This window comes from Nematostella vectensis, chromosome 8 (genome assembly GCF_932526225.1).
Source record: "Nematostella vectensis chromosome 8, jaNemVect1.1, whole genome shotgun sequence".
Classification (NCBI taxonomy): domain Eukaryota; kingdom Metazoa; phylum Cnidaria; class Anthozoa; order Actiniaria; family Edwardsiidae; genus Nematostella; species Nematostella vectensis.
In genome coordinates, this window is record NC_064041.1 from 8238158 (window position 1) to 8250810 (window position 12653).

A 12653-nucleotide genomic window follows, 5' to 3' on the forward strand; every position below is an offset into this window, starting at 1 on the left:
TAAAAGCATAGCTTTAACACAAGAAACAAAACCGAATTTCCTCCCCAAGGCTTCAATCGTTAGCAGAGTGGCGCAGTGGAAGCGTGCTGGGCCCATAACCCAGAGGTCCGAGGATCGAAACCTTGCTCTGCTAGAGGTGCGTCATTTTTTTGTCGCTGATATCAAGAAGAGAAACAAAACATTAGCAATTGTATTCCAGCCAATAAAGATTGTGTTTGTACAAAATTTCAAAACTACTCGCGCAAAATTATAGACTCTATTGCAAGCTAAAAACTTTGTTTGATTGTTTTTAATGTGTCTTTATGATTTTGCGTTTGTATTTAAATATCCTGGAAAGCAGTTCAGAATCAGCCATATGCAGCTTCATGTGGTTTAGTTCTGATTACTGGGGGATTAGCTCAAATGGTAGAGCGCCCGCTTAGCATGCGGGAGGTACCGGGATCGATACCCGGATTCTCCAGATTTTTTCGCTTGGTAAAGAGAAATCCATTTTTTAGGCAATTTCGACTAAGTTAGAGTGCAAATAATGCCTATTGGAATAATAAAAAGTGTTTTAGAATTTGATTTTCAACCACCTCAGAAGACAGGTCTTATCAATCAAATCGACACGAATTTATTTTGTACTGTATCTGTAAATATTCTTCTGCTAAACAGGAAGGCACTGGTGGTTCAGTGGTAGAATTCTTGCCTGCCACGCGGGAGGCCCGATTTTCCTTCCAAAGGCTTCAATGGTTAGCAGAGTGGCGCAGTGGAAGCGTGCTGGGCCCATAACCCAGACGTCCGAGGATCGAAACCTTGCTCTGCTAGAGGTGCGTCATTTTTTGGCGCTGAAATCAAGAAGATTTTCAAACACTAGCAATTGTATTCGAGCCAAAAAAGATTGTGTTTGTACAAAATTTCAAAACTACTCGCGCAAAATTATAGACTCTCTTGCAAGCTAAAAACTTTGTTTGATTGTTTTCAATGTGTCTTTATGATTTTGCGTTTGTATTTAAATATCCTGGAAAACAGTTCAGAATCAGCCATATGCAGCTTCATGTGGTTTAGTTCTGATTACTGGGGTATTAGCTCAAATGGTAGAGCGCCCGCTTAGCATGCGGGAGGTACCGGGATCGATACCCGGATTCTACAGATTTTTTCGATTCGTAAAGAGAAATCCATTTTTTAGGCAATTTCGACTAAGTTAGAGTGCAAATAATGCCTATTGGAATAATAAAAAGTGTTTTAGAATTTGATTTTCAACCACCTCAGAAGACAGGTCTTATCAATCAAATCGACACGAATTTATTTTGTACTGTATCTGGAAATATTGTGCTGCTAAACTATAAGGCACTGGTGGTTCAGTGGTAGAATTCTCGCCTGCCACGCGGGAGGCTCGGGTTCGATTCCCGGCCAGTGCAATGTTTATTTTGTTTTTGGCTGGAAAACATCAAATGCAAATGTCAGTACCTTTATTTTCTATGAAACTCCTGTGTTGTGTACTTAAATCGGTAAACTGCAAATTAAAAGCACAGCTTTAACACTAGAAACAAAACCGAATTTCCTCCCCAAGGCTTCAATCGTTAGCAGAGTGGCGCAGTGGAAGCGTGCTGGGCCCATAACCCAGAGGTCCGAAGATCGAAACCTTGCTCTGCTAGAGGTGCGTCATTTTTTTGTCGCTGATATCAAGAAGAGAAACAAAACATTAGCAATTGTATTCGAGCCAATAAAGATTGTGTTTGTACAAAATTTCAAAACTACTCGCGCAAAATTATAGAGACTCTCTTGCAAGCTAAAAACTTTGTTTGATTGTTTTCAATGTGTCTTTATGATTTTGCGTTTGTATTTAAATATCCTGGAAAACAGTTCAGAATCAGCCATATGCAGCTTCATGTGGTTTAGTTCTGATTACTGGGGGATTAGCTCAAATGGTAGAGCGCCCGCTTAGCATGCGGGAGGTACCGGGATCGATACCCGGATTCTCCAGCTTTTTTCGCTTGGTAAAAAGAAATCCATTTTTTAGGCAATTTCGACTAAGTTAGAGTGCAAATAATGCCTATTGGAATAATAAAAAGCGTTTTAGAATTTGATTTTCAACCACCTCAGAAGACAGGTCTTATCAATCAAATCGACACGAATTTATTTTGTACTGTATCTGGAAATATTCTGCTGCTAAACAGGAAGGCACTGGTGGTTCAGTGGTAGAAATCTCGCCTGCCACGCGGGAGGCCCGGGTTCGATTCCCGGCCAGTGCAATGTTTATTTTGTTTTTGGCTGTAAAACATCAAATGCAAATGTCAGTACCTATATTTTCTATGAAACTCCTGTGTTGTGTATTTAAATCGGTAAACTGCAATTTAAAAGCATAGCTTTAACACAAGAAACAAAACCGAATTTCCTCCCAAAGGCTTCAATCGTTAGCAGAGTGGCGCAGTGGAAGCGTGCTGGGCCCATAACCCAGAGGTCCGAGGATCGAAACCTTGCTCTGCTAGAGGTGCGTCATTTTTTTGTCGCTGATATCAAGAAGAGAAACAAAACATTAGCAATTGTATTCGAGCCAATAAAGATTGTGTTTGTATAAAATTTCAAAACTACTCGCGCAAAATTATAGACTCTATTGCAAGCTAAAAACTTTGCTTGATTGTTTTTAATGTGTCTTTATGATTTTGCGTTTGTATTTAAATATCCTGGAAAACAGTTCAGAATCAGCCATATGCAGCTTCATGTGGTTTAGTTCTGATTACTGGGGGATTAGCTCAAATGGTAGAGCGCCCGCTTAGCATGCGGGAGGTACCGGGATCGATACCCGGATTCTCCAGTTTTTTTCGCTTGGTAAAGAGAAATCCATTTTTTAGGCAATTTCGACTAAGTTAGAGTGCAAATAATGCCTATTGGAATAATAAAAAGTGTTTTAGAATTTGATTTTCAACCACCTAAGAAGACAGGTCTTATCAATCAAATCGACACGAATTTATTTTGTACTGTATCTGGAAATATTGTGCTGCTAAACTATAAGGCACTGGTGGTTCAGTGGTAGAATTCTCGCCTGCCACGCGGGAGGCTCGGGTTCGATTCCCGGCCAGTGCAATGTTTATTTTGTTTTTGGCTGGAAAACATCAAATGCAAATGTCAGTACCTATATTTTCTATTAAACTCCTGTGTTGTGTACTTAAATTGGTAAACTGCAAATTAAAAGCATAGCTTTAACACAAGAAACAAAACCGAATTTCCTCCTCAAGGCTTCAATGGTTAGATGAGTGGCGCAGTGGAAGCGTGCTGGGCCCATAACCCAGAGGTCCGAGGATCGAAACCTTGCTCTGAAAAAGGTGCGTCTTTTTTTTGTCGCTGATATCAAGAAGAGAAACAACACATTAGCAATTGTATTCGAGCCAATAAAGATTGTGTTTGTACAAAATTTCAAAACTACTCGCGCAAAATTATAGAGACTCTCTTGCAAGCTAAAAACTTTGTTTGATTGTTTTCAATGTGTCTTTATGATTTTGCGTTTGTATTTAAATATCCTGGAAAACAGTTCAGAATCAGCCATATGCAGCTTCATGTGGTTTAGTTCTGATTACTGGGGGATTAGCTCAAATGGTAGAGCGCCCGCTTAGCATGCGGGAGGTACCGGGATCGATACCCGGATTCTCCAGCTTTTTTCGCTTGGTAAAGAGAAATCCATTTTTTAGGCAATTTCGACTAAGTTAGACTGCAAATAATGCCTATTGGAATAATAAAAAGTGTTTTAGAATTTGATTTTCAACCACCTCAGAAGACAGGTCTTATCAATCAAATCGACACGAATTTATTTTGTACTGTATCTGGAAATATTCTGCTGCTAAACAGGAAGGCACTGGTGGTTCAGTGGTAGAATTCTCGCCTGCCACGCGGGAGGCCCGGGTTCGATTCCCGGCCAGTGCAATGTTTATTTTGTTTTTGGCTGTAAAACATCAAATGCAAATGTCAGTACCTATATTTTCTATGAAACTCCTGTGTTGTGTATTTAAATCGGTAAACTGCAAATTAAAAGCATAGCTTTAACACAAGAAACAAAACCGAATTTCCTCCCCAAGGCTTCAATCGTTAGCAGAGTGGCGCAGTGGAAGCGTGCTGGGCCCATAACCCAGAGGTCCGAGGATCGAAACCTTGCTCTGCTAGAGGTGCGTCATTTTTTTGTCGCTGATATCAAGAAGAGAAACAAAACATTAGCAATTGTATTCGAGCCAATAAAGATTGTGTTTGTACAAAATTTCAAAACTACTCGCGCAAAATTATAGACTCTATTGCAAGCTAAAAACTTTGTTTGATTGTTTTTAATGTGTCTTTATGATTTTGCGTTTGTATTTAAATATCCTGGAAAACAGTTCAGAATCAGCCATATGCAGCTTCATGTGGTTTAGTTCTGATTACTGGGGGATTAGCTCAAATGGTAGAGCGCCCGCTTAGCATGCGGGAGGTACCGGGATCGATACCCGGATTCTCCAGTTTTTTTCGCTTGGTAAAGAGAAATCCATTTTTTAGGCAATTTCGACTAAGTTAGAGTGCAAATAATGCCTATTGGAATAATAAAAAGTGTTTTAGAATTTGATTTTCAACCACCTCAAAAGACAGGTCTTATCAATCAAATCGACACGAATTTATTTTGTACTGTATCTGGAAATATTGTGCTGCTAAACTATAAGGCACTGGTGGTTCAGTGGTAGAATTCTCGCCTGCCACGCGGGAGGCTCGGGTTCGATTCCCGGCCAGTGCAATGTTTATTTTGTTTTTGGCTGGAAAACATCAAATGCAAATGTCAGTACCTATATTTTCTATGAAACTCCTGTGTTGTGTACTTAAATTGGTAAACTGCAAATTAAAAGCATAGCTTTAACACAAGAAACAAAACCGAATTTCCTCCTCAAGGCTTCAATGGTTAGATGAGTGGCGCAGTGGAAGCGTGCTGGGCCCATAACCCAGAGGTCCGAGGATCGAAACCTTGCTCTGAAAAAGGTGCGTCTTTTTTTTGTCGCTGATATCAAGAAGAGAAACAACACATTAGCAATTGTATTCGAGCCAATAAAGATTGTGTTTGTACAAAATTTCAAAACTACTCGCGCAAAATTATAGAGACTCTCTTGCAAGCTAAAAACTTTGTTTGATTGTTTTCAATGTGTCTTTATGATTTTGCGTTTGTATTTAAATATCCTGGAAAGCAGTTCAGAATCAGCCATATGCAGCTTCATGTGGTTTAGTTCTGATTACTGGGGGATTAGCTCAAATGGTAGAGCGCCCGCTTAGCATGCCGGAGGTACCGGGATCGATACCAGGATTCTCCAGATTTTTTCGCTTGGTGAAGAGAAATCCATTTTTTAGGCAATTTCGACTAAGTTAGAGTGCAAATAATGCCTATTGGAATAATAAAAAGCGTTTTAGAATTTGATTTTCAACTACCTCAGAAGACAGGTCTTATCAATCAAATCGACACGAATTTATTTTGTACTGTATCTGTAAATATTCTTCTGCTAAACTGGAAGGCACTGGTGGTTCAGTGGTAGAATTCTCGCATGCCACGCGGGAGGCCCGGTTTCGATTCCCGGCCAGTGCAATGTTTATTTTGTTTTTGGCTGGAAAACATCAAATGCAAATGTCAGTACCTATATTTTCTATGAAACTCCTGTGTTGTGTACTTAAATCGGTAAACTGCAAATTAAAAGCTTAGCTTTAACACAAGAAGCAAAACCGAATTTTCTCCCCAAGGCATCAATCGTTAGAAGAGTGGCGCAGTGGAAGCGTGCTGGGCCCATAACCCAGAGGTCCGAGGATCGAAACCTTGCTCTGCTAGAGGTGCGTCATTTTTTTTGTCGCTGATATCAAGAAGAGAAACAAAACATTAGCAATTGTATTCAAGCCAATAAAGATTGTGTTTGTACAAAATTTCAAAACTACTCGCGCAAAATTATAGAGACTCTCTTGCAAGCTAAAAACTTTGTTTGATTGTTTTCAATGTGTCTTTATGATTTTGCGTTTGTATTTAAATATCCTGGAAAGCAGTTCAGAATCAGCCATATGCAGCTTCATGTGGTTTAGTTCTGATTACTGGGGGATTAGCTCAAATGGTAGAGCGCCCGCTTAGCATGCGGGAGGTACCGGGATCGATACCCGGATTTTCCAGATTTTTTCGCTTGGTAAAGAGAAATCCATTTTTTAGGCAATTTCGACTAAGTTAGAGTGCAAATAATGCCTATTGGAATAATAAAAAGCGTTTTAGAATTTGATTTTCAACCACCTCAGAAGACAGGTCTTATCAATCAAATCGACACGAATTTATTTTGTACTGTATCTGGAAATATTCTGCTGCTAAACAGGAAGGCACTGGTGGTTCAGTGGTAGAAATCTGGCCTGCCACGCGGGAGAACCGGGTTCGATTCCCGGCCAGTGCAATGTTTATTTTGTTTTTGGCTGGAAAACATCAAATGCAAATGTCAGTACCTACATTTTCTATGAAACTCCTGTGTTGTGTACTTAAATCGGTAAACTGCATATTAAAAGCATAGCTTTAACACAAGAAACAAAACCGAATTTCCTCCCCAATGCTTCTGTGGTCAGCAGAGTGGCGCAGTGGAAGCGTGCTGGGCCCATAACCCAGAGGTCCGAGGATCTAAACCTTGCTCTGCTAGAGGTGCGTCATTTTTTGACGCTGATATCAAGAAGATAAACAAACATTAGCAATTGTATTCGAGCCAATAAAGATTGTGTTTGTACAAAATTTCAAAACTACTCGCGCAAAATTATAGACTCTCTTGCAATCTAAAAACTTTGTTTGATTGTTTTCAATGTGTCTTTATGATTTTGCGTTTGTATTTAAATATCCTGGAAAGCAGTTCAGAATCAGCCATATGCAGCTTCATGTGCTTTAGTTCTGATTACTGGGGAATTAGCTCAAATGGTAGAGCGCCCGCTTAGCATGCGGGAGGTACCGGGATAGATACCCGGATTCTCCAGATTTTTTCGCTTGCTAAAGAGAAATCCATTTTTTAGGCAATTTCGACTAAGTTAGAGTGCAAATAATGCCTATTGGAATAATAAAAAGCGTTTTAGAATTTGATTTTCAACTACCTCAGAAGACAGGTCTTATCAATCAAATCGACACGAATTTATTTTGTACTGTATCTGGAAATATTCTGCTGCTAAACAGGAAGGCACTGGTGGTTCAGTGGTAGAATTCTCGCATGCCACGCGGGAGGCCCGGGTTCGATTTCCGGCCAGTGCAATGTTTATTTTGTTTTTGGCTGGAAAACATCAAATGCAAATGTCAGTACCTATATTTTCAATGAAACTCCTGTGTTGTGTACTTAAATCGGTAAACTGCAAATTAAAAGCATAGCTTTAACACAAGAAACAAAACCGAATTTCCTCCCCAAGGCTTCAATCGTTAGCAGAGTGGCGCAGTGGAAGCGTGCTGGGCCCATAACCCAGAGGTCCGAGGATCGAAACCTTGCTCTGCTAGAGGTGCGTCATTTTTTTGTCGCTGATATCAAGAAGAGAAACAAAACATTAGCAATTGTATTCCAGCCAATAAAGATTGTGTTTGTACAAAATTTCAAAACTACTCGCGCAAAATTATAGACTCTATTGCAAGCTAAAAACTTTGTTTGATTGTTTTTAATGTGTCTTTATGATTTTGCGTTTGTATTTAAATATCCTGGAAAGCAGTTCAGAATCAGCCATATGCAGCTTCATGTGGTTTAGTTCTGATTACTGGGGGATTAGCTCAAATGGTAGAGCGCCCGCTTAGCATGCGGGAGGTACCGGGATCGATACCCGGATTCTCCAGATTTTTTCGCTTGGTAAAGAGAAATCCATTTTTTAGGCAATTTCGACTAAGTTAGAGTGCAAATAATGCCTATTGGAATAATAAAAAGTGTTTTAGAATTTGATTTTCAACCACCTCAGAAGACAGGTCTTATCAATCAAATCGACACGAATTTATTTTGTACTGTATCTGTAAATATTCTTCTGCTAAACAGGAAGGCACTGGTGGTTCAGTGGTAGAATTCTTGCCTGCCACGCGGGAGGCCCGATTTTCCTTCCAAAGGCTTCAATGGTTAGCAGAGTGGCGCAGTGGAAGCGTGCTGGGCCCATAACCCAGACGTCCGAGGATCGAAACCTTGCTCTGCTAGAGGTGCGTCATTTTTTGGCGCTGAAATCAAGAAGATTTTCAAACACTAGCAATTGTATTCGAGCCAAAAAAGATTGTGTTTGTACAAAATTTCAAAACTACTCGCGCAAAATTATAGACTCTCTTGCAAGCTAAAAACTTTGTTTGATTGTTTTCAATGTGTCTTTATGATTTTGCGTTTGTATTTAAATATCCTGGAAAACAGTTCAGAATCAGCCATATGCAGCTTCATGTGGTTTAGTTCTGATTACTGGGGTATTAGCTCAAATGGTAGAGCGCCCGCTTAGCATGCGGGAGGTACCGGGATCGATACCCGGATTCTACAGATTTTTTCGATTCGTAAAGAGAAATCCATTTTTTAGGCAATTTCGACTAAGTTAGAGTGCAAATAATGCCTATTGGAATAATAAAAAGTGTTTTAGAATTTGATTTTCAACCACCTCAGAAGACAGGTCTTATCAATCAAATCGACACGAATTTATTTTGTACTGTATCTGGAAATATTGTGCTGCTAAACTATAAGGCACTGGTGGTTCAGTGGTAGAATTCTCGCCTGCCACGCGGGAGGCTCGGGTTCGATTCCCGGCCAGTGCAATGTTTATTTTGTTTTTGGCTGGAAAACATCAAATGCAAATGTCAGTACCTTTATTTTCTATGAAACTCCTGTGTTGTGTACTTAAATCGGTAAACTGCAAATTAAAAGCACAGCTTTAACACTAGAAACAAAACCGAATTTCCTCCCCAAGGCTTCAATCGTTAGCAGAGTGGCGCAGTGGAAGCGTGCTGGGCCCATAACCCAGAGGTCCGAAGATCGAAACCTTGCTCTGCTAGAGGTGCGTCATTTTTTTGTCGCTGATATCAAGAAGAGAAACAAAACATTAGCAATTGTATTCGAGCCAATAAAGATTGTGTTTGTACAAAATTTCAAAACTACTCGCGCAAAATTATAGAGACTCTCTTGCAAGCTAAAAACTTTGTTTGATTGTTTTCAATGTGTCTTTATGATTTTGCGTTTGTATTTAAATATCCTGGAAAACAGTTCAGAATCAGCCATATGCAGCTTCATGTGGTTTAGTTCTGATTACTGGGGGATTAGCTCAAATGGTAGAGCGCCCGCTTAGCATGCGGGAGGTACCGGGATCGATACCCGGATTCTCCAGCTTTTTTCGCTTGGTAAAAAGAAATCCATTTTTTAGGCAATTTCGACTAAGTTAGAGTGCAAATAATGCCTATTGGAATAATAAAAAGCGTTTTAGAATTTGATTTTCAACCACCTCAGAAGACAGGTCTTATCAATCAAATCGACACGAATTTATTTTGTACTGTATCTGGAAATATTCTGCTGCTAAACAGGAAGGCACTGGTGGTTCAGTGGTAGAAATCTCGCCTGCCACGCGGGAGGCCCGGGTTCGATTCCCGGCCAGTGCAATGTTTATTTTGTTTTTGGCTGTAAAACATCAAATGCAAATGTCAGTACCTATATTTTCTATGAAACTCCTGTGTTGTGTATTTAAATCGGTAAACTGCAATTTAAAAGCATAGCTTTAACACAAGAAACAAAACCGAATTTCCTCCCAAAGGCTTCAATCGTTAGCAGAGTGGCGCAGTGGAAGCGTGCTGGGCCCATAACCCAGAGGTCCGAGGATCGAAACCTTGCTCTGCTAGAGGTGCGTCATTTTTTTGTCGCTGATATCAAGAAGAGAAACAAAACATTAGCAATTGTATTCGAGCCAATAAAGATTGTGTTTGTATAAAATTTCAAAACTACTCGCGCAAAATTATAGACTCTATTGCAAGCTAAAAACTTTGCTTGATTGTTTTTAATGTGTCTTTATGATTTTGCGTTTGTATTTAAATATCCTGGAAAACAGTTCAGAATCAGCCATATGCAGCTTCATGTGGTTTAGTTCTGATTACTGGGGGATTAGCTCAAATGGTAGAGCGCCCGCTTAGCATGCGGGAGGTACCGGGATCGATACCCGGATTCTCCAGTTTTTTTCGCTTGGTAAAGAGAAATCCATTTTTTAGGCAATTTCGACTAAGTTAGAGTGCAAATAATGCCTATTGGAATAATAAAAAGTGTTTTAGAATTTGATTTTCAACCACCTAAGAAGACAGGTCTTATCAATCAAATCGACACGAATTTATTTTGTACTGTATCTGGAAATATTGTGCTGCTAAACTATAAGGCACTGGTGGTTCAGTGGTAGAATTCTCGCCTGCCACGCGGGAGGCTCGGGTTCGATTCCCGGCCAGTGCAATGTTTATTTTGTTTTTGGCTGGAAAACATCAAATGCAAATGTCAGTACCTATATTTTCTATTAAACTCCTGTGTTGTGTACTTAAATTGGTAAACTGCAAATTAAAAGCATAGCTTTAACACAAGAAACAAAACCGAATTTCCTCCTCAAGGCTTCAATGGTTAGATGAGTGGCGCAGTGGAAGCGTGCTGGGCCCATAACCCAGAGGTCCGAGGATCGAAACCTTGCTCTGAAAAAGGTGCGTCTTTTTTTTGTCGCTGATATCAAGAAGAGAAACAACACATTAGCAATTGTATTCGAGCCAATAAAGATTGTGTTTGTACAAAATTTCAAAACTACTCGCGCAAAATTATAGAGACTCTCTTGCAAGCTAAAAACTTTGTTTGATTGTTTTCAATGTGTCTTTATGATTTTGCGTTTGTATTTAAATATCCTGGAAAACAGTTCAGAATCAGCCATATGCAGCTTCATGTGGTTTAGTTCTGATTACTGGGGGATTAGCTCAAATGGTAGAGCGCCCGCTTAGCATGCGGGAGGTACCGGGATCGATACCCGGATTCTCCAGCTTTTTTCGCTTGGTAAAGAGAAATCCATTTTTTAGGCAATTTCGACTAAGTTAGACTGCAAATAATGCCTATTGGAATAATAAAAAGTGTTTTAGAATTTGATTTTCAACCACCTCAGAAGACAGGTCTTATCAATCAAATCGACACGAATTTATTTTGTACTGTATCTGGAAATATTCTGCTGCTAAACAGGAAGGCACTGGTGGTTCAGTGGTAGAATTCTCGCCTGCCACGCGGGAGGCCCGGGTTCGATTCCCGGCCAGTGCAATGTTTATTTTGTTTTTGGCTGTAAAACATCAAATGCAAATGTCAGTACCTATATTTTCTATGAAACTCCTGTGTTGTGTATTTAAATCGGTAAACTGCAAATTAAAAGCATAGCTTTAACACAAGAAACAAAACCGAATTTCCTCCCCAAGGCTTCAATCGTTAGCAGAGTGGCGCAGTGGAAGCGTGCTGGGCCCATAACCCAGAGGTCCGAGGATCGAAACCTTGCTCTGCTAGAGGTGCGTCATTTTTTTGTCGCTGATATCAAGAAGAGAAACAAAACATTAGCAATTGTATTCGAGCCAATAAAGATTGTGTTTGTACAAAATTTCAAAACTACTCGCGCAAAATTATAGACTCTATTGCAAGCTAAAAACTTTGTTTGATTGTTTTTAATGTGTCTTTATGATTTTGCGTTTGTATTTAAATATCCTGGAAAACAGTTCAGAATCAGCCATATGCAGCTTCATGTGGTTTAGTTCTGATTACTGGGGGATTAGCTCAAATGGTAGAGCGCCCGCTTAGCATGCGGGAGGTACCGGGATCGATACCCGGATTCTCCAGTTTTTTTCGCTTGGTAAAGAGAAATCCATTTTTTAGGCAATTTCGACTAAGTTAGAGTGCAAATAATGCCTATTGGAATAATAAAAAGTGTTTTAGAATTTGATTTTCAACCACCTCAAAAGACAGGTCTTATCAATCAAATCGACACGAATTTATTTTGTACTGTATCTGGAAATATTGTGCTGCTAAACTATAAGGCACTGGTGGTTCAGTGGTAGAATTCTCGCCTGCCACGCGGGAGGCTCGGGTTCGATTCCCGGCCAGTGCAATGTTTATTTTGTTTTTGGCTGGAAAACATCAAATGCAAATGTCAGTACCTATATTTTCTATGAAACTCCTGTGTTGTGTACTTAAATTGGTAAACTGCAAATTAAAAGCATAGCTTTAACACAAGAAACAAAACCGAATTTCCTCCTCAAGGCTTCAATGGTTAGATGAGTGGCGCAGTGGAAGCGTGCTGGGCCCATAACCCAGAGGTCCGAGGATCGAAACCTTGCTCTGAAAAAGGTGCGTCTTTTTTTTGTCGCTGATATCAAGAAGAGAAACAACACATTAGCAATTGTATTCGAGCCAATAAAGATTGTGTTTGTACAAAATTTCAAAACTACTCGCGCAAAATTATAGACTCTCTTGCAAGCTAAAAACTTTGTTTGATTGTTTTCAATGTGTCTTTATGATTTTGCGTTTGTATTTAAATATCCTGGAAAACAGTTGAGAATCAGCCATATGCAGCTTCATGTGGTTTAGTTCTGATTACTGGGGGATTAGCTCAAATGGTAGAGCGCCCGCTTAGCATGCGGGAGGTACCGGGATCGATACCCGGATTCTCCAGATTTTTTCGCTTGGTAAAGAGAA

At 39.8% G+C, this 12653-nt stretch overlaps 26 non-coding genes across 26 annotated transcripts; all 26 read left to right on the forward strand.

The window, feature by feature from the left end:
• The first annotated feature begins 387 nt into the window (after positions 1-387).
• Trnaa-agc lies at positions 388-460 on the forward strand. The gene has a single exon. It is a non-coding gene; the product is annotated as a tRNA-Ala (tRNA).
• Positions 461-1329: 869 nt separating this feature from the next.
• On the forward strand, positions 1330-1400 carry Trnag-gcc. Its single transcript has one exon. It is a non-coding gene; the product is annotated as a tRNA-Gly (tRNA).
• Positions 1401-1892: 492 nt separating this feature from the next.
• Positions 1893-1965, forward strand: Trnaa-agc. Its single transcript has one exon. It is a non-coding gene; the product is annotated as a tRNA-Ala (tRNA).
• Positions 1966-2163: 198 nt separating this feature from the next.
• On the forward strand, positions 2164-2234 carry Trnag-gcc. Its single transcript has one exon. It is a non-coding gene; the product is annotated as a tRNA-Gly (tRNA).
• A 490-nt stretch (positions 2235-2724) lies between these two features.
• Trnaa-agc lies at positions 2725-2797 on the forward strand. Its single transcript has one exon. It is a non-coding gene; the product is annotated as a tRNA-Ala (tRNA).
• A 198-nt stretch (positions 2798-2995) lies between these two features.
• Trnag-gcc lies at positions 2996-3066 on the forward strand. Its single transcript has one exon. It is a non-coding gene; the product is annotated as a tRNA-Gly (tRNA).
• Positions 3067-3558: 492 nt separating this feature from the next.
• Positions 3559-3631, forward strand: Trnaa-agc. The gene has a single exon. It is a non-coding gene; the product is annotated as a tRNA-Ala (tRNA).
• A 198-nt stretch (positions 3632-3829) lies between these two features.
• Trnag-gcc lies at positions 3830-3900 on the forward strand. Its single transcript has one exon. It is a non-coding gene; the product is annotated as a tRNA-Gly (tRNA).
• A 490-nt stretch (positions 3901-4390) lies between these two features.
• On the forward strand, positions 4391-4463 carry Trnaa-agc. Its single transcript has one exon. It is a non-coding gene; the product is annotated as a tRNA-Ala (tRNA).
• Positions 4464-4661: 198 nt separating this feature from the next.
• Positions 4662-4732, forward strand: Trnag-gcc. The gene has a single exon. It is a non-coding gene; the product is annotated as a tRNA-Gly (tRNA).
• A 763-nt stretch (positions 4733-5495) lies between these two features.
• Positions 5496-5566, forward strand: Trnag-gcc. The gene has a single exon. It is a non-coding gene; the product is annotated as a tRNA-Gly (tRNA).
• Positions 5567-6059: 493 nt separating this feature from the next.
• On the forward strand, positions 6060-6132 carry Trnaa-agc. The gene has a single exon. It is a non-coding gene; the product is annotated as a tRNA-Ala (tRNA).
• A 198-nt stretch (positions 6133-6330) lies between these two features.
• Trnag-gcc lies at positions 6331-6401 on the forward strand. Its single transcript has one exon. It is a non-coding gene; the product is annotated as a tRNA-Gly (tRNA).
• Positions 6402-6889: 488 nt separating this feature from the next.
• Trnaa-agc lies at positions 6890-6962 on the forward strand. Its single transcript has one exon. It is a non-coding gene; the product is annotated as a tRNA-Ala (tRNA).
• Positions 6963-7160: 198 nt separating this feature from the next.
• Positions 7161-7231, forward strand: Trnag-gcc. The gene has a single exon. It is a non-coding gene; the product is annotated as a tRNA-Gly (tRNA).
• Positions 7232-7721: 490 nt separating this feature from the next.
• Trnaa-agc lies at positions 7722-7794 on the forward strand. The gene has a single exon. It is a non-coding gene; the product is annotated as a tRNA-Ala (tRNA).
• An 869-nt stretch (positions 7795-8663) lies between these two features.
• On the forward strand, positions 8664-8734 carry Trnag-gcc. Its single transcript has one exon. It is a non-coding gene; the product is annotated as a tRNA-Gly (tRNA).
• Positions 8735-9226: 492 nt separating this feature from the next.
• Positions 9227-9299, forward strand: Trnaa-agc. Its single transcript has one exon. It is a non-coding gene; the product is annotated as a tRNA-Ala (tRNA).
• Positions 9300-9497: 198 nt separating this feature from the next.
• Positions 9498-9568, forward strand: Trnag-gcc. The gene has a single exon. It is a non-coding gene; the product is annotated as a tRNA-Gly (tRNA).
• Positions 9569-10058: 490 nt separating this feature from the next.
• On the forward strand, positions 10059-10131 carry Trnaa-agc. The gene has a single exon. It is a non-coding gene; the product is annotated as a tRNA-Ala (tRNA).
• A 198-nt stretch (positions 10132-10329) lies between these two features.
• Positions 10330-10400, forward strand: Trnag-gcc. The gene has a single exon. It is a non-coding gene; the product is annotated as a tRNA-Gly (tRNA).
• A 492-nt stretch (positions 10401-10892) lies between these two features.
• Positions 10893-10965, forward strand: Trnaa-agc. Its single transcript has one exon. It is a non-coding gene; the product is annotated as a tRNA-Ala (tRNA).
• Positions 10966-11163: 198 nt separating this feature from the next.
• Trnag-gcc lies at positions 11164-11234 on the forward strand. The gene has a single exon. It is a non-coding gene; the product is annotated as a tRNA-Gly (tRNA).
• A 490-nt stretch (positions 11235-11724) lies between these two features.
• Positions 11725-11797, forward strand: Trnaa-agc. Its single transcript has one exon. It is a non-coding gene; the product is annotated as a tRNA-Ala (tRNA).
• Positions 11798-11995: 198 nt separating this feature from the next.
• Positions 11996-12066, forward strand: Trnag-gcc. The gene has a single exon. It is a non-coding gene; the product is annotated as a tRNA-Gly (tRNA).
• Positions 12067-12556: 490 nt separating this feature from the next.
• On the forward strand, positions 12557-12629 carry Trnaa-agc. Its single transcript has one exon. It is a non-coding gene; the product is annotated as a tRNA-Ala (tRNA).
• The last annotated feature ends 24 nt before the right edge of the window (positions 12630-12653 follow it).